Source organism: Tursiops truncatus, chromosome 3 (genome assembly GCF_011762595.2).
Source record: "Tursiops truncatus isolate mTurTru1 chromosome 3, mTurTru1.mat.Y, whole genome shotgun sequence".
Classification (NCBI taxonomy): Eukaryota; Metazoa; Chordata; class Mammalia; order Artiodactyla; family Delphinidae; genus Tursiops; species Tursiops truncatus.
In genome coordinates, this window is record NC_047036.1 from 105427215 (window position 1) to 105453906 (window position 26692).

General features: G+C 39.6%; 1 protein-coding gene across 1 annotated transcript in view; it reads left to right on the forward strand.

Annotated features, from left to right (window-relative positions):
- CCDC192 (coiled-coil domain containing 192) overlaps nucleotides 1–26692 on the forward strand; it is a 178823-nt gene that overhangs the window by 85109 nt on the left and 67022 nt on the right.

Sequence of the window (26692 nt, forward strand, 5' to 3'; positions counted from 1 at the left end):
AAAACAGAAAGATAGATCAATGGAACAGGATAGAAAGCCCAGAGATAAACCCACGCACATATGGTCACCTTATCTTTGACAAAGGAGGCAGAAATGTACCGTGGAGAAAGGACAGCCTATTCAATAAGTGGTGCTGGGAAAACTGGACAGCTACATGTAAAAGTATGAAGTTAGATCACTCCCTAACACCATACACAAAAATAAGCTCAAAATGGATTAAAGACCTAAATGTAAGGCCAGAAACTATCAAACTCTTAGAGGAAAACATAGGCAGAACACTCTATGACATAAATCACAGCAAGATTCTTTCTGACCCACCTCCTAGAGTAATGGAAATAAAAACAAGAGTAAACAAATGGGACCTAATGAAACTTAAAAGCTTTTGCGCAGCAAAGGAAACCATAAAGAAGACCAAAAGACAACCCTCAGAATGGGAGAAAATATTTGCAAATGAAGCAACTGACAAAGGATTGATCTCCAAAATTTATAAGCAGCTCATGCAGCTTAATAACAAAAAAACAAACAACCCAATCCAAAAATGGGCAGAAGACCTAAATAGACATTTCTCCAAAGAAGATATACAGAGTGCCAACAAACACATGAAAGAATGCTCAACATCACTAATCATGAGAGAAATGCAAATCAAAACTACAATGAGATATCATCTCACACCAGTCAGAATGGCTATCATCAAAAAATCTAGAAACAATAAATGCTGGAGAGGCTGTGGAGAAAAGGGAACCCTCTTACACTGTTGGTGGGAATGTAAATTGATACAGCCACTGTGGAGAACAGTATGGAGGTTCCTTAAAAAGCTACAAATAGAACTACCATATGACCCAGCAATCCCACTACTGGGCATATACCCTGAGAAAACCATAATTCAAAAAGAGTCATGTACCAAAATGTTCATTGCAGCTCTATTTACAATAGCCCAGAGATGGAAACAACCTAAGTGTCCATCATCGGATGAATGGATAAAGAAGATGTGGCACATATATACAATGGAATATTACTCAGCCATAAAAAGAGACGAAATTGAGCTATTTGTAATGAGGTGGATAGACCTAGAGTCTGTCATACAGAGTGAAGTAAGTCAGAAAGAGAGAGACAAATACCGTATGCTAACACATATATATGGAATTTAAAAAAAAAATGTCATGAAAAACCTAGGGGTGAAACAGGAATAAAGACACAGACTTACTAGAGAATGGACTTGAGGCTATGGGGAGGGGGAAGTGTAAACGGTGACAAAGCGATAAAGAGGCATGGACATATATACACTACCAAACGTAAGGTAGATAGCTAGTGGGAAGCAGCCGCATAGCACAGGGAGATCAGCTCGGTGCTTTGTGACCACCTGGAGGGGTGGGATAGGGAGGGTGGGAGGGAGGGAGACGCAAGCGGGAAGAGATATAGGAATATATGTATATATATAACTGATTCATTTTGTTGTGAAGCTGAAACTAACATACCATTGTAAAGCAATTATACTCCAATAAAGATGTTAAAAAAAAAAAAAAAAAGAAATTCAGATTCAAACAGGAGTGGGATCCTAACAGGAATGGGTAGATTTTTTAGTAAATAAATCTTGTTCCTTTGGTTGTATGCCATGAATTTGTTTCTTCTGGACAATGTGGCTTGTTTTTCTGGAAAAGAAAACCTATGAAGGGTTCAAGTGAACAAGCTGTCTACAGCCAGAGGATTTGGAATGTCTGGTTAGGAAATGTGAAGCAGTATTTGTCTTCAGGCAACATGCATTCGTACATATGTGCTGACCTTATCGGAGAAGATTTGAAGGAAGTGGCTGTAAGGCTAGAGACATTTCTGCTGCAGTATGCCTATCAGTGACAGCAGCACAGGGTAGCTTGGAGAGCAAAGTGCCCTCATCCCCCAAGCCACCCCGGATAAAACCATGAGCTAACTTAACACTGTACTTTCTATGAAAGCACAGGCCTAGACCGGTGCCCTGGTCACACCCAGCCATCTGATTGGCCCCAAAGCCTCTTGTCTAGAAATTCCGGACCCACTACTGAGGCTCATTAAGACCTGAGTTTTACATCTCTACCAACATCATGGGAGGGTCAAGCCATAGGAAGTAATAAGAAGTGAGGGAGGGAGGTCTGGCCTTTTTGGTTGTGTTTTATTTTTAACCTGACTTGAAAAGGACAAAGGTATTTTCACTCAGGAGGACAACGTATACCTGTAATTGGTCTTCCTTTAATAACCCTACTAAATAACAAATTTCTTTCATTCTTTTTCATCTTAAGTTGATTTTCCTTTTCTATGTATTAGATGGCCAAACTGTTGAGTGACAGCTGTTTTCTTGTCTTTGCTACTCCTAAGCATGGGCCTGGTTCTTCCTCATGGTTGCAGTCTAGGAAGCATTTCTGCGTCCTCCTTGAACTGTCCTGTAGTAAACCCTCAACGTAGTCATAGACTCCCAAGTTCTTTTATTCTGAGGGTCATGAAACAACTTCACAACAGATGGACTACAGAGGAGGTCAGCATTTGTCCAACTTGAGAGTGAAATCTGAATTCCCTAGTCCCCTGAGTCTGTTTCCATATCCGTACTTTCCCTTTCTCAATCCACATTTTCCTCCCATCCTTTGGCTATTCATACCTGACTCTACTTCCTCTAGCGTTCATCCTTTCTTCCTGGAAAGCCTGGGCTGCTTTCCTTTCCAGAGTCATTGTGGCATAAGAACCCAGACCTGGAGCCAACTTTTGGGGTTCAAAATCCACCTCTGCCACTTAGTAGCTATGTCCTCTTACCTAAGCTCTGCCACTCGCCTTGGCCAATCTTCTGTGCCTCAGTTTCCTCAACTGCAAAATAAGGATGCTAATAAGAGTCTCTACCATGTAGAATTCTTATGAGATTCTCATGAGTTAATATAAGTAAAGTGCTTAGAATAGTGCCTGACATAGAGAAAACACTGAATAAGTGTCAACTCTCATTATTACTGCAGAGACACTTAGTTCATTTTGGGAAGAAAGGTGGTGTCCATTGTAGAAACTGGAAAAACTTTAGTTATGTAAATTTCACGTGGAAGCTAGAACATACAATAGAGCACTTCACCACCTACCCTGAGATAAAGGCTTCTGTGTAAACATTAGAAATACTTATTTCCTACCTCGAATTTATTTGAAATTAGTAAGTACAGATTGCCTTATTGTGCCTTAATACTTGAGCTGGAATTTCTACCTACTATTTCACCTTCATGGCACTCCCAGCCCAGCCACAGCCCACGGCACAGACACAGGGGCTGGACGCTGGCTGCATCTGGCTTATTGCTAGGGGCCCACTCTGATCTAGGGCAGTCATAGCCCTGGCTCACCTCTGTTTTGGAGAATTTCTGGAAGATAGTCAGCCTCATGAATACAAGAATACAGAAAGAGCTGGTTTTCCTGGGATGTTGTGATTTCAGTACCCCTCAGAGAACATTTCTCTACTGCCTAGTATACCTAATTTCCATCATTAGAGATTCATTCTCTTGGCCTTAAGTTTCTTCAGCTTGTAAAAATCAAAATGACACCAAATGATTAATTTATACCTGACTTGGGTTAGAGACACACAAGACCCATGACAGGTGGGAGAGATACAAGGTGCAGGGAGAGGAAACGAATCTTCAACTTCTCAGTGATACATTTTCCTAAAGCCAGTCCTGCTTCCTAGCCTGAATCAAGACCGACAGCTCAGGATGTTCTAAGCTAAGAAAAATTTCTTGTGAAGAAGAATCTCTCAAGACAGGACTCAGAAAAGCCAAGGAAGACCCTTCGAATCTTGAGTCACAATAAGGTCACTTGAATTTATCATACTTGGCCAGACATCTGCACTCAGAAAATAGCAACAAGAGTAAAAAAGGGGATTTATCTGCCTTTTCTGATAACATTTTGCCGATTGACTGTGAAGCAATAGTTTATGGCTTTAAGGATTATACAGTGTGGGATCCGTGCTGCCGCCTAAGTCTGCCAATTCTGTGATGTGGTTTCATGATCACGTTTAATCCCCTTACCTTTGGCAGGTGTAGCGCCATCAGGAACATTGAGTATAGCTGGGTAGGTTATTCTGTGAACAAGGCCACCCAGCTGACTGGCAAGTGTGGACTAGTATCCAGCTACATCCTGCTCGCCTAGCTGAGCACCTTGACTCGGTAAAGGATCCCCTAGAGGAACGGGTACTTTAAAAATTCTCTCAAAAGATGCTCTCATGGCTAACACAAAGATGCACCTATCTCCCTGGGGCACTTTTACTAATTCCCACAAAGGTGCTCCGTGGGATGCAGCAACAATCTCAGAGGACATTTTGAGCTGCCTAGAATTCTAATCCCCTTACCTAAGAGGGGGAATTCTCCATTATGTAGGTCTTCAAAAAAAGCAGAGCCACTGGGCCAAGCAGGCCAGATCACCTTCCAGGTTCCCTTGCAGCCAGAGTGAAGGAATACGAGCAACCAGATGCACATTCCCTGCACTGTGAATTGGGAGTTGAAGATGCACAGAAAAAGTCAGGGAGGATTCCTAGGGGCAGGAGCAAATTTCAGTTCCCAAAGCAGCAGAGGCAGGGGTAGCAGGAGCTGTAGCGAGCATCCCTCATTCAGGGCCGTAATGAAGGACTTGCAGGCTGCGCTGCCTGCAACTCTAAACTAGTTCTGTCGAGTGTTTGCTGTTCCGGCTGCTGCAAAGTCTCCCTTGTGACCAATATGTTTCCCAGTTTGAGTCTCCAAGTTTCTCGGCAGTAAATTTGTTTTGTATTTAAATTGGTCTCAGTGGTTTACAAATAAGAACCATATGCAGCAGGGATCAGCACAGAGAGTACTTTGGTTCTCGTACCTCTCTATCTTTTAGAGCTAAAAGTTATCCTAGAAAGGTTATCAGACAGGACTCTTCTCCTTCCTACCACCACACATATAGGTATACCTACTTCTTCTGGGTTTTCACCCATCTGGTTTTAGATCCCATTCTCGCACCATCTCAGGAATCTTAGAATATCAACTGTTCATTTCTTTCTTGTATATTTAAACTCACCCTCTCACTAGATCCTTCCTGTTAACATTTGGATATGACCACATATCTCCCGGTTATGTAAAATGATTTGCCCTGAGCCCACATGCCTGTCTAGCTATTGGTGTATCTCACACAATTTATTTACCAACGGGGGTGCCAGAGAACTCTGTGTAACAATAACAGATTCTAGGTCTGCCATGAGATGCTGAAGGTTGTAAATATTTATAGTGATAAGTATTTGGTGAATTAGGATCTCTAGAAGTAGGACCCATGATGCCTATTATAAACTTTTCCTGCTAGAACTCAATGTAATTTTGAAGCCTAAGGAATTATATTTTAATTTCTAGAAAAATTTTCCACCATTTTTACCTCAGATACTGCCTCTCCTTCATTCTCTCTTCTTTCTTTCTAGAAAACGTGTTAGACTTACCTTGGAGATTCTCCTCCCTACCCTATGTTTCTTAAACGCTCTTCCATATTTCCCATCTCTTCATTTCTGTAGGTTCTCATGAATCCCCAGATTGTCTACCAATGTCCTAATTCTCTTGTCTTTTAACACATACATTTTTCAATGATCATAGCTTTTATTTTCAAATTTTTGCTTAGTTCTTTTGCATACTTTTTCTTTTTCTCTATAATTCCTTATTTTTGTCATAAGAGTCTCAAAATTATTTTTGAACATTAAAACCCCTTTAATTCCTCTATTGTCAATAATTCCTGGGTGTGAGTTCTTCTATTTGTTGTGTATACTGACATCCTCTCACTCATTGCAGTAAGTCAACTTTTGTGCCTTGTGATTTTGGTCTGTGAGCTTATCTTCAGTGGGAATAGCTTCCATGGGAGCTCCAAACATTCAGTTCCAAGTTGGCCTCTCTTAGAACCCTTCATGCTTCATTATTTCTGAACCGTTTTAAAAAGCATTTTTGGCTAACAGTTTCTGTATGACAAGTATGAATCAGAATCACACACCATACATGACATGGATTTGAGATTCATATTTCTCCAGGATGATTCTTTGCCACACATTTCCTCCATTCTTGCATTGTCCCTGAATTGGTAGGTGGTATCTTTGTAGCCATTTTTCCCAACTGAAAATCCTCTTCCTAGCTCAAGGGAATATGCAGGCCCACCCCTAAAGGTTTATGTCTGCTCACAATATCCCTGCAGGCTGCTTCATTTCCACTCCTGTTCATGATTACTTGCTTTGAGTTTCCTTTGCATTTTTAAGACCCAGATATTTTACTTTCCAGATTTGGAGATATATATATATATATATATTTTTAGACCTGTAATGTATTTTTCTGTGTTACCATATGACTTGAGTGGAAAGGATGAGTCCCCAGATCAATCCTATCTGTCATATTGATCCATAGTCTGGATTGCCATTTTAACAAACTCACTAGGTACTTCTTATAGACACTAAAGTTTGGAAATCATACATCAAGTTTGGAAGTCACTGCGTGATGGAATTCAATACTTTCTCTTTCACCACTACCCCCTCCCCAAACCACCCACAAACACAGAGCCAATCACTCAATCAAATATTACTTCCTAAATATTTTTGTCTTCCTATTACTCCTCAGTTCATTTGGACCATTGACATGCTTTTATAACTGAAATCCCTGTATCTAGACTTTCTCCCTTAAAATTCTACTCACCTCAGGCCATGAGGGTGATCTATCTATAGCATGCATTTGTCCAAGTCTAAAATACTTCCATTCTCTGGAAAATAAAGCCCAAAATTCCCAGAACTGTATAACAGATCATGCATAATCTAGCCTTTATCACTCTTGCTTTTTATCTTGATATCGTGAGCTTGACCTCATGAGGGTTCCTACATAGACAATGTTTATGAACCTCAGTCTTGAGCATACGCGAATGACCTTGTCTACATACCCCTTTCTTCACTTATCTCACTCCTATTTATGTTTCAAGATTCAGCTAAGGCAATATCTCCTCTAGGGAACCTTATCTGACCCTCCAGGCAGGGTTAAGTGTCCCTCCTCTGTGCTCCCAAAGGACCCTATACATACTCTGCCATAAAACATTATATTGAAACTTTGTTCTATATTTGTTTATTTCACAAGACAACAGCTTCCAAAGAGAAGGGATTATGCTTTATCTTTGTATTTCTAGCATCTAGTTTAGAGGCTGGCACATAGTAGATATGTTTGTTGAACTAAATTATTATTGAGGATCTCACAAAGCCAGCTCTTTCTAATGAGCTTGATTCTTTCTTAAAATTTTATCTACTTTGGAAAATTTTAACCTGGTCAGAAAAACATATCCTCAAAAGTCATAGACTAAAAAGTTTTCTAGTAGTTTATGCACTTGGAAAATTGGGATTAGTCCAGTAGAAACATTCAACCCTTGATGATATGCTCACTTGGCTCCCCCAGGTTGCTAGAAATGTCACCTCTAGTATAATTTCTTATCTAATTTACAGATTTTCCCTAATTTACTCTATCATAGAAGATAGTAATAACAATCCCATTGGAAAATAAGAGAGAAATAATTAGATACCATCTTTTCTCTCTTTAAAATTATGCACAGTGTGACTCCAGTTTCAGATAGAAAAAAAAATAAACAGAAATAAATGATCAAAGACTGTCTAGGAACTATACTCCACATTAAGCCTCTCAGTCAACTTAAGATTCCCCCTTTTCATATATTGGAATAGCTTGGCGTTACCTTGGAGTACTTTGAGGTCCCATAAAGTATTTTTCCCCCTATAATGCACCAAAATTAAGCTAGCCAGCAAAGATCTTTGAGGTGTTTTGTGCCACAAAAATGACATTTCTTTTTCTTTTCTAGTGTGTGTGTGTGTGTGTGTGTGTGTGTGTGTGTGAATGTGTGTTAAGTGCACACAGGGATTATCAAGGGATTTAGAACATTTAAGAGGCACAGGTTCCTTTTTTAAAAAATCTTGAATTACTTTTAAAAAAGAAAAAGAAGATATAATTTTAAAGCTAAAAAAAAGGAGATTTTCCTGAAGTGTCCTTTTCATTGTGTCTGTTCCCCACCTCACCCTGAATATTCAAGGCTCAAATCATTTAAACGGAATGAGTTAATTCATCCATATGTAAACCCTGAGGTGGTTTAAAAAATTCCATTTGTCATTAGAGAGTGAATATCAAGGCACTCGCCTCAGATTTCTGTGTTGTTGACAGACTCGGGAACAGAACTTAAAATTTTCCTGCTAGATTTCTTTGAAGCTTATGAAAGTTGATGAAATAACTTTGAACAATGCAATGAGTGTGAAAGCAGGTGTGGGAATTTTCCTCAGCTGCTATGACCTGCAAAGAGTTTCAAGGGAGTTCAGAAATCAGAGGGACTGAGGTGTTTTGCACCAAGTCTGGGAGGGAGGGAGTGCTGGAGCTCTGAATGGCTTGGTGCCCTTTGGTACCTTGATTACTATCTCTTCATATTTACCCTAAGAACGGAAGCTGATGTACTTCACAAATTCCTTAAGTGCACTGCCATAGGATAGTGTGATTTCCAGAACCAGAGATTCTTTTGCTCCAACTAGTTCCTTTCTTTCTACAGCTGAAACCGGTAAACTAAAGAAAAAATAGACGTTTTGTGGACCAAGCCCCCATGGAAACCTCCCCATCTGCAGCTTACTGTGATTGCTGCTCTCCCAATTCCCCAACTCACATTCCTGCCTGCCCTCGGATATACGAGCACACAAATGTCCACCGGAAACTCACACTGCCTTTGCGGCCAGCACTTGGCTCTTGTCTATAGGTACTCCTCCAGTCAACCTATACAGATATGCATATCAGAACCAACCAGAAAGCTTAAAAACCAGATTATCAACCCCATACCCAAACTCTTTCCAATTCTGATTGAGTAGAAGTAGAGAGAAGCTTGAGCCGATGTATTTCTTTCCAAAACTCCTCAGATGGCTCTGATACGCAGATGTCGGTTGACGTATAGAGCAGGAGGGGAAGCCTTAACAGCCCCTTTTTGAAAGGGCAGTTGAAAAAGAAACGTTCATCATTGAATTAGCTTGTCTGATAATCATCTGCTCCTCTGTGCTGCTTTTCTAACAACCACTAAATATCTATCAAAATTCACCTATTTCTTAGGCTACTGCATTCTTGAATTATATCTGCCTGATGATCCCAGGCCTGTTTGTCAGTGGGGTTTTACATTTCCTAACAAAAGAATTGTAAGTCGTATTGACAGTATCATTGGACTTTCCTTTATTAAAAAGGAGGAAGGCCCTATGTCAGACATAAAATAAATGCCTGATTTAGAAATCTTTGATAGAAATCTTACCAAAATCATTTAATAATATCTGAGATGACTTCTAAATGACTTCCCAATTTGGGACCAATGTTCCTGGTTGACAACAAAAACAAAAAGTAAACATTTTTAGTAAATGAAAATGCAATTTGTAATTAAAAGTTTCAGTTCATCTAGGAAAGACAAGTGATTACCGTACTACTATGATCGCTACTGCAAGAAATGTCTTCAACACAAAGACAAGAGGTACAAGCAACATGTGTCCTTCAGTGGTTGAATGGACAAACAAAATCTGATACATACATTCAATGGAATATTATTCAGCCTTTAACAGGAAGGAAATTCTGACATATGCTACAACATGGATGAAACTTGAGGACACTATGCTAAGTGAAACAAGGCAATAAGAAAAAGACAAATATTGTATAATTCCACTTATGTGAGGTATGAGAGTAGTCAAATTCATAGAAACAGAAAGTAGGAGGGGGAAATGGTGAGTTGTTATATAATGGGTATAAGAGTCTCAGTTCTGCAAAATAAAACAGTTCTGGAGATTAGTTGCACAACAATGTGCATATATTTAGCACTACTGAACTGTATACTTCGAAATGGTTGCGATAATAAATTTTATGCCACGTGCTTTTTATGACAATTAAAAAGAAAAAAGTTGTCTTCAGTTGAAAAGCCATGTGCATTTGTGACTCAGTAACTGATATTGTCAGTTTAGATAAGGCACTCTAGAATTGAAATTAGAGAAAGTAGCTGTCAGCTTTAACTTCAACACATGATATTTCAGCAAAATTAGGGAGCATATTATTCATCTATCCATTCTTTTAGATAGTTAAAAAGTATTTACTTGTTGTGCATCTCCTAAACTTTAGTTTCATAAAGGCTTGGCTGGCATTGAGTCAGCCTCATTCTTATCTAGAGGGGATTAGATTCAGTCCAGGGTGTCCCAAGTATGTATTTCTGGGGAGATGACATGTCCAGATCTGGGTGGTCTCCTGTCAAGTCAGTGTTGTTCCCCCTATTACTAAGGATGACCTGGAAGTTCAAATCTAAAGAAGCATTGATCAAATATTTCTCCTGTGGGTTTTCTAGGTCAGGACCAGAACAGAAAACTCACCATTTGTCTAACTTGAGAAATCTTCAACTTGTTCCTGATGAACAACACATCTGATTATCCCTAAATCTTACAATCAGTCTCAGACTCTGGAGAGTGTGACACCAGAAGTCAATAGGGAGAGATGAGGCAAGTAGCTTTAAGCCCAGTACACATGTTCCCCGCCCTATGAATTATCCTCGCCCTTCTCAGAAACAAAGGTGTGTTGATGGGAAACAGGCTTAGAGGTCTACCAGATAGCACTTTGAGATCTACTTAAAGACTCCTGTTTGGAAGTTTAGATTCATATGCTATCTTTTCACTGCTAGCTTTCTTAACGGAATTAGAGAAAACACCATGCAAGAGAGGGAAATAAGAGAGACAGACTTTTGAGTCCAAAAAACCAAGGAACGATCCATATCTGGTGACTTGTCTTAAAACAAAGACATTTGTCTAGACTTGTTGAAATATGCAATCTGAAACTTGCAAATATCTACATAGCAAAAGTTCCAATGATTGTCACACCTTCCCTCCCCCACAACCCTTGACTCTTTGCATACTATTCACAATGCCTCTTTCAGTGGGGTTATACCTTTGCAACATCATCTTGAATGCACAAAAGTTGATTCATATACAGCAACAGATTCTGAAATTTAACTTTTGTTCTAAGGACTATTGAAAGTAACTACACATAATCCAAATATCCTTATCTCACCATCTGTGAAATGTGGCTTCATGACATAAACAAGACAGCTTCTCTAAATAGTGGAGGACAAGACCAAATAAACTGGGGGGGTACCTTCAAGATGGTGGTGGCGTAAGACATGGATATCACCTTCCTCCCCACAAATACATCAAAAATACATCTACATGTGGAACAACTCCTACAGAACACCTACTGAACGCTGGCAGAAGACCTCAGACTTCCCAAAAGGCAAGAAATTCCCCACATTCCTGGGTAGGGCAAAAGAAAAAAGAAAAAGCAGAGACAAAAGAGTACGGATGGGACCTGCACCTCTGGGAGTGAGCTGTGAAGGAGGAAAAGTTTCCACACACTAGGAAGCCCCTTCACTGGCACACATGGGGGCTGGGTGGGACAGGGAAGCTTCGGAGCCACGGAGGAGAGCGCAGCAACAGGGGTGCGGAGGGCAAAGCGGAGAGATTCCCGCACAGAGGATCGGTGCCGACCAGCACTCACCAGCCTGAGAGGCTTGCCTGCTCACCCGCCGGGGTGGGTGGTGGGTGGGAGCTGAGGCTTGGGCTTTGGAGGTCGGATCCCAGGGAGAGGAGTGGGGTTGGCGGCGTGAACACTGTCTGAAGGGGGCTAGTGCGCCACAGCTAGCTGGGAGGGGGTCCGGGAAAAACCTGGAACTGCCTAAGAGGCAAGAGACCGTTGTTTTGGGGTGCGCAAGGAGAGGGGATTCAGAGCACCACCTAAACGAGCTCCAGAGACGGTCTCGAGCTGTGGCTATTAGCGCAGACACAAGAGACAGGCATGAAAATGCTAAGGCTGCTGCTGCAGCCACCAAGAAGCCTGTGTGCAAGCACAGGTCACTATCCACACCTCTCCTCCCAGGAGCCTGTGCAGCCCATGACTGCCAGGGTCCCGTGATCCAGGGACAACTTCCCCGGAAGAATACACAGCATGCCTCAGGCTGCTGCAACGTCACACTGGCCTCTGCTGCCTCAGGCTCACCTCGCATTCCATACCCCACCCTCCCCCGCCCTGCCCCCCTGGTCTGAGTGAGCCAGAGCCCCCAAATCAGCTGCTACTTTAACCCCGTCCTGTCCAGGCAGGAACAGATGCCCTCAGGCGACCTACATGCAGAGGCGGGGCCAAATCCAAAGCTGGACCCCAGGAGCTGTGCAAACAAAGAGGAGAAAGCGAAATCTCTCCCAGCAGCATTAGGAGCTGTGGATTAAATCTCCACAATCAACTTGATGTACCCTGCATCTGTGGAATACCTGAATAGACAACGAATCATCCCAAAATTGAGGTGTTGGACTTTGGGAGCAACTGTAGAATTGGGGTTTGCTTTCTGCATCTAATTTCTTTCTGGTTTTATGTTTATCGTAGTTTAGTATTTAGAGCTTATTATCATTGGTAGATTTGATTAGTGATTTGGTTACTCTCTTCCTTTGTTATATATATATATATTTTTTTCCCCTTTTTCTCTTTTTGTGAGCGTGTATGTGTATGCTTCTTTGTGTGCTTCTGTCTGTATAGCTGTGCTTTTACCATTTGTCCTAGGGTTCTGTCTGTTGGGTTTTGTTTTTCATAATTTTTAGCACTTGTTATCATGGGTGAATTTGTTTATTGGTTTGGTTGCACTCTTCTTTCTTTCTTTCAATTACTTTTTTAGTTTTAATAATATATTTTTTAATTTTATTAACTTTATTTTATTTTATTCTTTACCTTCTTTCTTTTTTGTTCTCCTTTTTATTCTGAGCCATGTGGCTGACAGGGTTTTGGTGCTCCGGCCAGGCTCTGGCTGGAGCCTCTTAGTTGGTAGAGCTGAGTTCAGGACATTTGTCCACCAGAGACCTCCCAGCCCCACATAATATCAAACAACGAAAGCTCTCCCAGAGATCTCCATCTCAATGCTAAGACGCAGCTCAACTCAATGACCAGCAAGCTCCAGTGCTGGATACCATAAGCCAAACAACTAGCAAGAGAGGAACACAGCCCCACCCATTAGCAGAGAAGCTAAAATCATAAGTTCACAGACACCCTAAAACACACCACCGGACAAGGTCCTGGCCACCAGAAAGACAAGATCCAGCCTCATCCACCAAAACACAGGCACAAGTCCCCTCCACCAAGAAGCCTACACAACCCACTGAAAAAACCTTAGCCACTGGGGGCAGACACCAAAAACAACGGGAACTATGAACCTGCAGCCTGTGAAAAGGAGAACCCAAACACAGTAAGTTAAGCAAAATGAGAAGACAGAGAAATATTTAGCAGATGAAGGAGCAAGATAAAAACCCACCAGACCGAACAAGTGAAGAGGAAATAGGCAGTCTACCTGAAAAAGAATTCAGAGTAATGACAGTAAAGATGACCCAAAATCTTGGAAATAGAACGGAGAAATTACAAGAAACGTTTAACAAGGACCTAGAGAACTAAAGAGCAAACAAACAATGATGAACAGCACATAAATGAAACTTAAAATTCTCTAGAAGGAATCAATAGAAAAACTGAGGCAGAAGAATGGATAAGTGATCTGGAAGATAAAATAGTGGAAACAACTAACACAGAGCAGAATAAAGAAAAGAGAATGAAAAGAATTGAGGACAGTCTCAGAGATTTCTGGGACAACATTAAATGCACCAACACTCGAATTATAGGGGTCCCAGAAGAAGAAGAGAAAAAGAAAGGGACTGAGAAAATATATGAAGAGGTTATAGTTGAAAACTTCCATAATATGGGAAAGGATATAGTCAATCAAGTCCAGAAAGTGCAGAGAGTCCCATACAGGATAAATCCAAGGAGAAACATGCCAAGACACATATTAATCAAACTATCAAAAATTAAATACAAAGAAAAAAATATTAAAAGCAGCAAGGGAAAAGCAACAAATAACAAACAAGGGAATCCCCATAAGGTTAACAGCTGATTTCAAAGCAGAAACTCTGCAAGTCAGAAGGGACTGGCAGGACTATTTAAAGTGATGAAAAGGAAAAGCCTACAACCAAGATTACTCTACCAGCAAGGATCTCATTAAGATGCAATGGAGAAATTGAAACTTTACAGACAAGCAAAAGCTAAGAAAAGTCAGCACCACCAAACCAGCTTTATAGCAAATAATAAGGAAATTCTCTAGCCAGGAAACACAAGAGAAGGAAAAGATATACAAAAACAAACCCAAAACAATTAAGAAAATGGTAATAGGAACATACATATCAATAATTACCTAAAACGTAAATGGATTAAATGCTCCAACCAAAAGACACAGACTGGCTGAATGGATACAAAAATAAGACTGTATATATGCTGTATACAAGAGACCCACTTCAGACCTAGGGACACATACAGACTGCTGGGATGGAAAAAGCTGTTCCACGCAAAAGGAAATCAAAAGAAAACTGGAGTAGCAATTCTCATATCAGACAAAATAGACTTTAAAATAAAGACTATTTTAAGCGACAAATAAGGACACTGCATAATGATCAAGGGATCACTCCAAGAAGAAGATATAACAATTGTAAATATTTATGCACCCAACATAGAAGCACCTCACTACATTAGGCAAATGCTAACAGCCATAAAAGGGGGAATCAACAGTAACACAATCATAATAGGGGACTTTAACACCCCACTTTCACCAATGGACACATCATCCAACATGAAAATAAGTAAGGAAACGCAAGCTTTAAATGACACATTAAACAAGATGACTTAATTGATATTTATAGGATATTCCATCCAAAAACAACAGAATACACTTTCTTCACAAGTGCTCAGGGAACAGGCTCCAGGATAGATCCTACCTTGGGTCACAAATCAAGCCTTGGTAAATTTAAGAAAATTGAAATCGTATCAAGTAATTACAGGAAAAAACCTGTAAAAAATACAAATACATGGAGGCTAAACAATACACTACTAAATAACCAAGAGATCACTGAAGAAATCAGAAAGGAAGCCAAAAAATACCTAGAAATAAATGACAATGAAAACATGATGACCCAAACCTATGGGATGCAACAAAAGCAGCTCTAAGAGGGAAGTTTATAGCAATACAACCCTACCCCAAGAAACAAGAAAATCTCAAATAAATAACCTAAATTTACACCTAAAGCAATTAGAGAAGAAAGAACTAATAAAACCCCAAGTTAGCAGAAGAAAAGAAATCATAAAGATCAGATCAGAAATAAATGAAAAAGAAAGGAAGGAAACAATAGCAAAGATCGATAAAACTACAAGCTGGTTCTTTGAGAAGATAAACTAAATTGTTAAACCATTAGCCAGACTCATCAAGAAAAAAAGGGAGAAGACTCAAATCAATAGATTTAGAAATGAAAAAGGAAAGTAACAACTGCCACTGCAAAAATAGAAAGGATAATGAGAGATTACTACAAGCAACTAAATGCCAATAAAATGAACAACCTGGAAGAAATGGACAAATTCTTAGAAAAGCACAACCTTCCGAGACTGAACTAGGAAGAAACAGAAAATATAAACAGACCAATCACCAACACTGAAATTGAAACTGTGATTAAAAATCTTCCAACAAGGTCTTCCCTGGTGGCGCAGTGGTTGAGAGTCTGCCTGCCGATGCAGGGGACATGAGTTCGTGCCCCGGTCTGGGAAGATCGCACATGCCGCGGAGTGGCTGGGCCTGTGAGCCAGGGCCACTGAGCCTGCATGTCCGGAGCCTGTGCTCCACAACAGGAGAGGCCACAGCAATGAGAGGCCCACGTACCGCAATAAAAAAATAAAAAAAATCTTCCAACAAACAAAAGCCAGGACCAGATGCCTTCACAGGTGAATTCTATCAAACATTTAGAGAAGAGCTAACACCTATCCTTCTCAAACTCTTCCAAAATATAGAAGAGGAGGAACACTCCAAAACTCATTCTATGAGGTCACCATCACCCTGATACCAAAAACAGAAAAAGATGTCACAAAGAAAGAATACTACAGGCCATTATCAATGATGAACAGAGATGCAAAAATCCTCAATTAATACTAGCAAACAGAATCCAACAGCACATTAAAAGGATCATACACCATGATCAAGTGGGGTTTATCCCAGGAACACAAGGATTCTTCCATATACACAAATCAATCAATGTGATAAACCATATTAACAAACTGAAGGAAAAAAACCATATGATCATCTCAATAGATGCAGAAAAAGCTTTTGACAAAATTCAACACCCATTTATGATAAAAACTCTCCAGAAAGTGGGCATAGAGGGAACTTACATCAACATAATAAAGGCCATACATGACAAACCCACAGCCATCATAGGTCTCAATGGTGAAAAAATGAAACCACTTCCACTAAGATGAGGAACAGGACAAGGTTGTGCACTGTCACCACTATTATTTAACATAGTTTTGGAAGTTTTAGCCACAGCAATCAGAGAAGAAAAAGAAATAAAAGAATCCAAATCAGAAAAGAAAGAAAAGTGTGACTGCTCGCAGATGACATGATACTATACATACAGAATCCTAAAGATGCCACCAGAAAACTACTAGAGCTAATCAATGCATTTGGTAAAGTAGCAGGATACAAAATTAATGCACAGAAATCTCTTGCATTCCTATATACTAATGATGAAAAATCTGAAAGAGAAATTAAGGAAACACTTCCATTTACCCTTGCAACAAAAAGAATAAAATATCTAGGAATAAACCTACCTAAGGAGACAGAAGACCTGTATGCAGAAAACTATAAAACACTGATGAAAGAAATTAAAGACAAGACAAACAGATGGAGAGATATACCATGTTCTTAGATTGGAAGAATGAATATTGTGAAAATGGCTAGAGTACCAAAGCAATCTACAAATTCAATGCAATCCCTATCAAACTACCAATGGCATTCTTCACAGAACTAAAACAAAAAATTTCACAATTTGTATGGAAACACAAAGACCCCTGCAAGACCCCATGCAGTCTTGAGAAAGAAAAAAGGAGCTGGTGGAATCAGGCTCCCTGACTTTAGACTATACTACAAAGTTACACTAATCAAGACAGTATGGTACTGGTACAAAAACAGAAATATAGATCAATGGAACAGGATAGAAAGCCCAGAGACAAACCCATGTAACTATGGTCACCTTAGCTTTGAAAAAGGAGGGAAGAATGTTCAATGGAGAAAAGACAGCCTCTTCAATAAGTGGTGCTGGGAAAACTGGACAGCTACATGTAAAAGAATGAAATTAGAACATTCCCTAACACCATACACAAAAATAAACTCAAAATGGATTAAAGACCTAAATGTAAGGCCAGACACTATAAAACTCTTAGAGGAAAACATAGGCAGAACACTCTATGACATAAATCACAGCAAGATCCTTTTTGATCCACCTCCTAGAAACAAATGGAAATAGAAACAAATATTAACAAATGTCACCTAATGAAACTTAAAAGCTTTTGCACAGCAAAGGAAACCATAAACAAGACCAAAAGACAACCCTCAGAATGGGAGAAAATATTTGCAAATGAAGCAACTGACAAAGGATTAATCTCCAAAATATACAAGCAGCTCATGCAGTTCAATATTTAAAAAAAACAACCCAATCCAAAAACGGGCATAAGACCTAAATAGACATTTCTTCAAAGAAGATATACTGATTGCCAACAAACACATGAAAGGACGCTCAACGTCACCAATCAGTAGAGAAATACAAATCAAAACTGCAATGAGTTATCACCTCACACCAGTCAGAATTGGCCATCATCAAAAAATCTACAAACATTAAATGCTGGAGAGGGTGCGGAGAAAACGGAACCCTCTTGCACTGTTGGTGGGAATGTAAATTGATACAGCCACTATGGAGAACAGTATGGAGGTTCCTGAAAAAACTAAAAATAGAACTACCATATGACCCAGCAATCCCACTACTGGGCATATACCGTGAGATACCATAATTCAAAAAGAGTCATGTACCACAATGTTCACTGCAGCTCTATTAACAATAGCTAGGACATGGCAGCAACCTAAGAGTCCATCGACAGATGAATGGATAAAGAAGATGTGGTACATATATACAATGGAATATTGCTCAGCCATAAAAAGAAACGAAATTGAGTTATTTGTAGTGAGGTGGATGGACCTAGAGACCGTCTTACCAAGTGAAGTAAGTCAGAAAGAGAAAAACAAATACCATATGCTAACACATATATATGGAATCTAAAAAAGAAAAAAAAATGGTCCTGAGGAACCTAGGGGCAGGACAGGAATAAAGATGCAGACGTAGAGAATGGACTTGAGGACACAGGGAGGGGAAAATGTAAGCTGGGATGGAGTGAGAGAGTGGCATGGACATATATACACTACCAAATGTAAAATAGATAGCTAGTGGGAATCAGCTGCATAGTACAGGGAGATCAATCAGGTCAGTGCTTTGTGGCCAACACTGCTTTGTGGCCAGCTATCCCTCCTGGGATAAGGAGGGTGGAAGGGAGACACAAGAGGGAGGAGCTATGAGGATATATGTATAAGTATAGCTGATTCACTTTGTTTTACAGCAGAAACTAACACACCATTGTAAAGCAATTATACTCCAATAAAGATGTTAAAAACAAAAAAGTTTTCTGGGCTAAATCGCACAGACACACACAGACACACACACAGACACAAAAGACCCAAAAATTTTAACTAAAATCATAGCTGGATTATGAGGAGTGAAACTGAATTTAGGTTGTAAATGTTGCTTAATGTTTCCCCCAATGTTCAGCCACCTTCACAGAGCAGGACTGACACCTTTTAGAATGGAAGTTTTCAGGTGTGGCAAACCATTGCTATTTCTTGGGTCATCTTTAAAGGTTTATGGTACAGGTTGCCCCAGTGGTCAAGAACAGAAACTGCAAGAAAGCCCTATGGGAGAGACTAAGCGAATGATCACCAGATTGAAAGGTTTTAGAAAACCAAAGAAAATTTTTGTTGCAGTATTGGAAACATGGTTTTCTTGTTATCAAATGGACACAGACTACAGTGTCACCAATACTAGATAAAATGTCATCTGTCACACATGCATCATGAGTACACATTCGTAAGGTATCAGGAATGTGAACAGAATGGGGGAGGGCACTACAAAATGTCTTTGCAGTGAGGCCCCCAAAGTGACCTTGCCTTGCAGCACTTGGACAAATGAACCCTAAAGCAGTTCAGTTTTGATCATTGGGTTATATCTACAGTCATCAAGACTGTATATTTGTAATTTATTTGAATATCAACTGTTTGCTTTGTTCCTGTAGCATCTTTGAAGAATTCTATTTTTCTAACTGAAGTCCAGGACACAGTTTTAGTGGCACTTGATATCCCCTCTGAGTCTTTTTTTACAATATGACTTCCTATTTATTACAGTGGATAGCTGAGAAGAAACTGAGAGGAGGAAAATCAAGAAAAGAGAGTGTTTAGGAAGCAATAATAACTGAACTGTTAAACACTGTCTGAGGTTTTAGATAAAAGTAGTTGGTCTCAGCGTATGTGAACTATGTATCGTTGATTCTGTTGTCACTTCCCAACATCTGCTTCAGCAATTTATTCTCCTCACCTGAATTTATATTGTCAGATTAGTTTAATATTCAAGTGAATCCTCCCTTTCAAGTAAAAGAGTTAGACAAATCTTGAGCTAGGAGTCAAGCTGGATGCTTTAATTCCTGGTGATTTCTCCATATGCATTTAAATGTCTTTAGTCAAATTAACCGTCAAACATGGCTTGCAATGAACCTGACTGGAAACTTTAAATTTTTTTAGGGAGAAACTTGAGATTCTTGCCTCTTATGAAATTATTTTTATTTCCAGACATATACCAGATTAAAGGAATTGAAAAATTAAAGAATGGACAAACTGCTCATTTAATTGCTCCTAGAGAATATTTGACTAATAGATATCACTGTAAAGCCCTTTGCTCAATAATTCATTGCCAAGAACCAACATCTCAGAAGTCCTACTTATAAAGAATAAATATCCTAAAATAATAATATCACTATCAGTATTAACTAATACAATGCCACTAAGCAATTTACAAAACATTCACGCATACACTCAGTCTCTTACTTTTAACATCGTAAACATTTTTATATGAGATCAGATCCATTTCACCTTAAACTTAAAAATTTCTGCTGTAAAATTGTTTCAATTTTGCATTAAGAAAGCAGCAGTTTTTTAAAAACATTGTCTTTCATGGGAAAGTAATACACATCACAGAGAACTTCCTACTTTGCTGCTTTCTCTCTTAAACACTGTACAAAGCTATTTCATGCTATATGAGAATCATTTCTCCTGTGATAATTTTCATCTCTTCTACTTAGATTTCCTTATGACTTGTTAAGCTGTTTTGAGATCAGCTCCTATCCTCACTAAGCCTATATCCCCTATAATTTCACTGCTCTTAGGGAAGAGCGGTGTTTCTGAAGGAGAGGGATATTTCTTGGGAAGGTTAACTTAATTAGGTTCTTTATCACACAGAAAAACCCTTCAAGGTGAGTTAAGCAACTTGGTGCTTCAGGATCTTAATTTTTCAGTCCTCGAACACATGCTTGTGCTTTATGATTCAAGATAAGCCACAGATGGCCAATAGCTACAAATTTTTTCCCAGAAGGCAGCCTTAGTCAAGTTCCAAAGGAGTGCTGAGCACAGAAAAACAAAACAAGTATCTGCCCAGTAATAAAGTCATTGCAGAGAAAAAGCTCTTCATTATTTTAATAATCATGTTGGAGGAGATGGGCAGCGCTGTCATAAGGCAGATATAGGAACTCTTTTTCACCACCTGTATATTCTGTCCTCTGATTTCTGTGCTCTTCCATTATGGATGTTTGCCTATGTTACCCACACCTGTAGAGGTGGGGCTGAGAAGCTGAAATTGCTTCACATACATCTTTGGCCCTTTGGGCTTTCTCTGTCGCCGGAGAGGGTTGGACTGAAAAATAGGCTTCCTAGCAGGCTCTGTTAGGTGTGTGACTTAGGTGCACTTCTCCCGCCATTCTCAGGGTGTGATTTGAGATGGTAAGCCCAAAAAGTAGATTTGACTTTAGCAAACACTGGCTACGTTTTCTTTTCACAAGACCTATTGAACACTCTATTTTGTTCTGTGCTGGGCTCAGCTAATAATATAAAAATCTATTTATTGCACTGTAGGTTCTTTCTCAAAAATCTCGGCTGCAACCATTGTAAAGCAATTATACTCTAATAAAGAAGTTAAAAAAAAAATCTCCGTTGTCAGCCCGATTAATGTTTACTGGGTAAGAATATTGAGGCAGGGTTACACTCACATAAAGAAAGAACGTACAAGCAGTACCCGTTATCTCAGAAATGGATTTGTTTCAGTACAGATATTCTGATGCTATATGAAAGCAAGTTGGCTGGTAGATATTGGTGCAGCTTATTTTTTTGAAGTTAGCAGGATCTCAATTACCTAAAAATTATTCTTTCTATCAAGTGTAACCCTCATATGTATCATATAGAATGACCTGAGTCCAGTAATTCCTGTTAAAAGTGGGCTATAAGGGAAGGCTGCCTGCCTATCACAACCCAAGCTATAAAGGCCTTGCCATCACACTTCAATCCTACTCTTTTATAATCAACTCTGTTATATTGACTTTCTACTTGTACTCACTCTGTAACTATCCAAGGTTACCTTTACGAACCTAACAAAGTAATGGTGCTATTGATTAATGAAGCCTCATGTTACCATTGAAAATAAAAATCAGCATCTGGAATCGAAAGACCTGGATTCAAGTCAATTTAGCTACTTCCTTACTAGATGCCATGATTAGATCTACTCAAGCTCTCTGGGACCTCAGCTCTCTCCTCTGCAAAATAGAGACGCTAACGTAGATGACAATTAGGTTTCATCAATGAGCAGCGGCTATTGGGAGTGCAGGTTAAGGATGATGAAGCCACAGGTGCAACCTGTGAAGGGATCCCCACATCAAAGGCTTGCCATAGAGCACTAAGAAACATCCATGGAACATATTCATCATCCCTGGGCTTTTAAAATATTCACCTGAGGCAGTATAAACATAAAACAAAACAACAGATGTGAAACTGATTGTTTAAGCCAAGTTTTATCCAAATGCTGCTCTCACTTTTAATAGTTTCATTATTAATGATGGGTTGTTAGAAGAGAAGTGAAAGGAGAAAACTAGCTATACCTTCTGTATTCAAACCATTCTCTTATATGTCCTTGGTAGTGAGCATTTTATCAGCAGTCCTCTGGAGACAAAACCTACCTGTTATGCATGCTCTCTAAGGGAATGACGGTGGGCTGGATGGGGTAGATTTCAGACAAAATGGGAAGAAGCTGTGCTCTGGCAGGCCCAAGACAGAGATTCCACAGGAAGCAAGAGGCAGGGCCTTAGAGCACTCCTCATATCATTCCAGGAAGGCAGCCACCTACTTTGCCTAGGCGTCGGGCCAGCTCTGGCAGGAGATTGGATCAAGGCTATTTGCATGTCTGTTTCAGGACATTAAGTTTTGTCTACCCATACAAAGTAAGGAGGAGATCAATGCAATCAGGCAGAAAAGTAATTTAGAAGAAGAAAAAGGAGGAGGAAAAGAAGAAAGAAAAGACAAAATTTTGCTTTCAATGAAGTATAAATTTTATTTTTTGTAAAGTGTGACAGAGTCATCTGTAGAGAAGATACTTTAGTGTTTTAGTGGCCAGTTTAGAGTTTCCCTGACGTATTTCAAGGAATAATGACAAAAACCAGAAAGGCATACCCACTACATTGCAAACATAGCACTGGGGTCTGTCATTTATGTGTTATGTCATTTAATCCCCACCAACTCTTTGAAATGGGATCTAGAGCCTGAAGATGTCATGCGTCTGGCTTAATTTCTCACGGCCAATAATTGACAAAGCCCAGCTTTAGAATCCGAGGCCACGATTCAAAGTGTGTAGAAAGACCAAGAAATTTTAAACAGTGCTGGCAACTCTGTGTTGAAACTCTTCTATAAATAGTTGCCTGATTATTCCTAATTCCCACTGACTTGGTATAATGCAAGCTATTCAGCAATGTGATATGGATAAATATTTCCTTTTCAAAACACTGCACAAATACATGATTTCCTCCCTCTGTCCACCCTGTAGGAGAAGTAGGAAAAGAGCAAGGTAATAGGAATTTACCTCTAAGCTATAAAGCCTTCCTATCCTTTCAGTAATCACTGTGGGGAGCTCCTGCTTACTGGGGAGACCATAACAAACTCCATTAGATTCAAGTACAACACTTGGTTGCCTGGCTAGAGAATGCCAAAAAAGCAAAGGAAAATATTATTGTTACTGAAATCATTTGATGTCTATGACTAATAAAACACATGTTGGCAAACGGAATTTTTAGAAATGCCCAAAGGACTTGGTTAAAGCTATGAATTAATAGCATACAGTAGTTCTGTCTGGAGAAAATTAAAAAAAGACAATGCTGTTAAACTGTTTTAAACTTTATCTGAATAACCAAAAAGTCCAAACAGAAATCTTAAGCAACCAATCTAGGTCCTTTATTCAACTTTAAATTTAAATTTCCCCTCCCCTTTCTCTTACAGCTGAATAAGAAAGTTTATACATTTTGAGTCACATTATTCTTGAATTCTGAGGGACCCACAGGCCTTCTTGGCCAACATCTCACAAATACCAGAATTATCTCTAAAGTATCTCTGACAGCTGTATCCACCTTAGAGACTATGAGGGTTGAGGTGTCCATTCATGCAAGTGCTGTGTCCCTGGAGGGCTAGGGGTGGAAGGAGTTGGGGGTAAGCCAGACCTCCAGTTACTTCTTGACCCAGGTCCCAGAGGTTACTCCGGGCCTGCCTGAAGATGTCCACCCCGGCAGGCTGTGCCCGAGTCTGCCCAGAGCAGGAGGTCTTTGCCTCATCCTATCTTGTTATGGATTCAAGCTCTAACTGCTGGAGGGTGCTTTCTCATGCTGTGCCACAATCTGCCTCCTTGTGTTTCCTCCACATTGTTTCTCATGCTATCTCTGGAACAATACTGTTTGACTCAACCTCCTCTCCTCTTGAGTACCTCTTAGATAACTGAAGTCAATTGTCATAACTCCCATATATACTGTCTCCTCCAAAGTAAATATCCTCAGCTTCTTTCTCAGATCATAAGGCAAATAGACAAATATTATAACAATAGTAAGAGACAAAAAACAATAAGAGAAAGACAAAAAGGTGGTCTGGAAACGGGAATTTTTTAAAAGAGTTGTCGTCTTTTTCGCAAGAGGGAAGAGATATGGGAACATATGTATATGTATAACTGATTCACTTTGTTATAAAGCAGAAACTAACACACCATTGTAAAGCAATTATACTCCAATAAAGATGTAAAAAAAAAAAAAAGAGTTGTCTTTTTAACTGAAAAGCTGAAAATTTTAAGTGATACTGAGGAGCGCTATATCTTTCCACTGAGTTCCTGTGTGCTATCCCTTAAGTCATCCCGTCAGGATGGAAATGTAGCTCGTTAAGAGTTTTACTTAATGACACCATGCCAGCTCCTAGGGATCAGCCAGCAATTCTCACCAACTTGCATTTATTTTTGCTTTATTTAGTATCAATGTCTACTCTGAGAAAAGTTTCTGGAAGAATATTTACCTGCATACGAATAGATGTGACACGTTTTCAGAATTTGAATACCACCTATTAAGAATTAAGGGAGGGGCAATGTAAGGAAACTAAATCCTTAGTTCTTTCTCCTCCCAAAATTTTATCATGTAAAATTCCACAATACAGAAAAGTTGACATAATTTTATAGTAAACACCTATATCCTTCATAGCTAGATACTACAACTGACACTTTGCTATCTTCACTTTATCACGTATCTATCAGTTTCTCTATCCATCCATCAACCCATCTTACCTTCCTACACGTGTCAGTGTAAATCGTGTTCATCAGTACACCAAATCCCTGACACTTCAGCTGGTATATCATTATCAGTTCTTTTTTGAGACTTTTCATTAGCACTCTGTTCTGAATCCCTCTTGCCATCCTTTCCCTCGTTCCCTCCACTTTCTCAATTTTCGTTTCTACATCCTTCCTCCCACTTTCCATCCCCAATGTCCTAAGTGGTAAAAGCAAAGCGTGAAAAATCTGAGCACGGAGCCGTCTTGAAGCAGCATCAGGAAAGGCCCCTCACAGGTGTGATCACCATAGACCTGGGATAGATGAGGTCTGCATGAACAAGCTAATGCAAACCAATTTACAAGAGAGAGAAGTACAGATTAGCAAGACAATTTAATTTACTGTCAGAAACACAGCTACCAAATACTTAGGCACCTGCATCTCTCCATCAGCTCAGTCTCTCCCTGAACTAAGCTGCATGACAGGCCAAATTGTGAAGGGTTTAGGTGAACAGAGACACAGAGAAAGACAGTGAGTAAGAAGGTCTTAGTGACATGGAGAAGAGATCTTATCAGCACTGTTTTAACAGCTGGCCAGCACGGTGTCTAACACCAAAGGGGTGCTTCATAATTAGTACAATGATAAAATGAGCACATGAATGTTAACTGCTCCTCTAGCGGAACGTCTGTGGCTCAGGGCGCCTCTCACCTGGACGGGCTGAGTAAGTTCTGCCCACTTCCACCCCTCTGATGCTCTTTAATGAAGTTCCATGACCACCATTCTCCTTTGAATAATGCATTTTCTTTTATCCGGGCATATGCCATTAATTAAGCTTTCATGAAGTCCTGTCTTGCTGTCTTTAAAATGAGAGGTCTGTGACTATCTAATCCCATCTTTGATAAACTGATTTTATTGGCTTTACTCTCAAAACAGGGAGTGATTCCCTGCTACCTGAGTGTACTCTTTTTAAAGATCAGGGAATACCATCTTCCCTGGTGAGCAAAAACTATTCCTTTCCTTATCTCAAGATTTATGTCAAGAAATTTTAGTCGTTTATTTTCTGGGCTTCCTAATTACCAGCCCACAAAGACTTGGCAAGGTGAGCTCTTCAGTGGAAAGGCAGCAACACAAAAATGCAAACGCAGCACTTTTCACAACAGACAGCTTCTCTGTAGTTGCAGAGAAATCCAAGTTTGATAAATCAAATCCATCGTGAGAACCATAAATGGAGCCTTCTAGTCATAGAGTTTCAATGGGAATCCTTTGGTTACGTAACAACTTCTTAATGTAGTTCCTTCAAAGGTCTCGATGTCATAAATCAGATTATTTTATAGCAAGGAATTCCTGTCCTTGCTATTTCAATTGCTTGAAAACCCTCTTACCACTGACCACTGTCTCGAATTCTCTAAATAGATACCATAGTAAATATTTATAAACATCAGCATTTCATGGCAGCATCACATGTTTTAGAGTTTATTTGAATGCACACCGTTATGGTGTTAGGGCAGAAGTGACAGAATCAAGGCGGTGATTATTTCATGTGAGTCTACGTACAGACTGGAAAAAAAATCAGATGTTTTCAGGTTTGGGCACTTCAATGGTAAAATGCAGACTGCCAGCTAGAGTTCTTTTCTAATTGCCTCTCTCTATATAAGCAGCCAAAACACAAGGCTCAGATCCAGATAAAAACCATTCAATAGGGTGAATGATACTATGATGCAGAGAGTAGGCTTTTATTGTTGGTGATTCCAGGTCTCTGACAGGAGCACATGTACCTCAGACAGGACTCAGTCTAGATGAACAGGGAGCATTTCA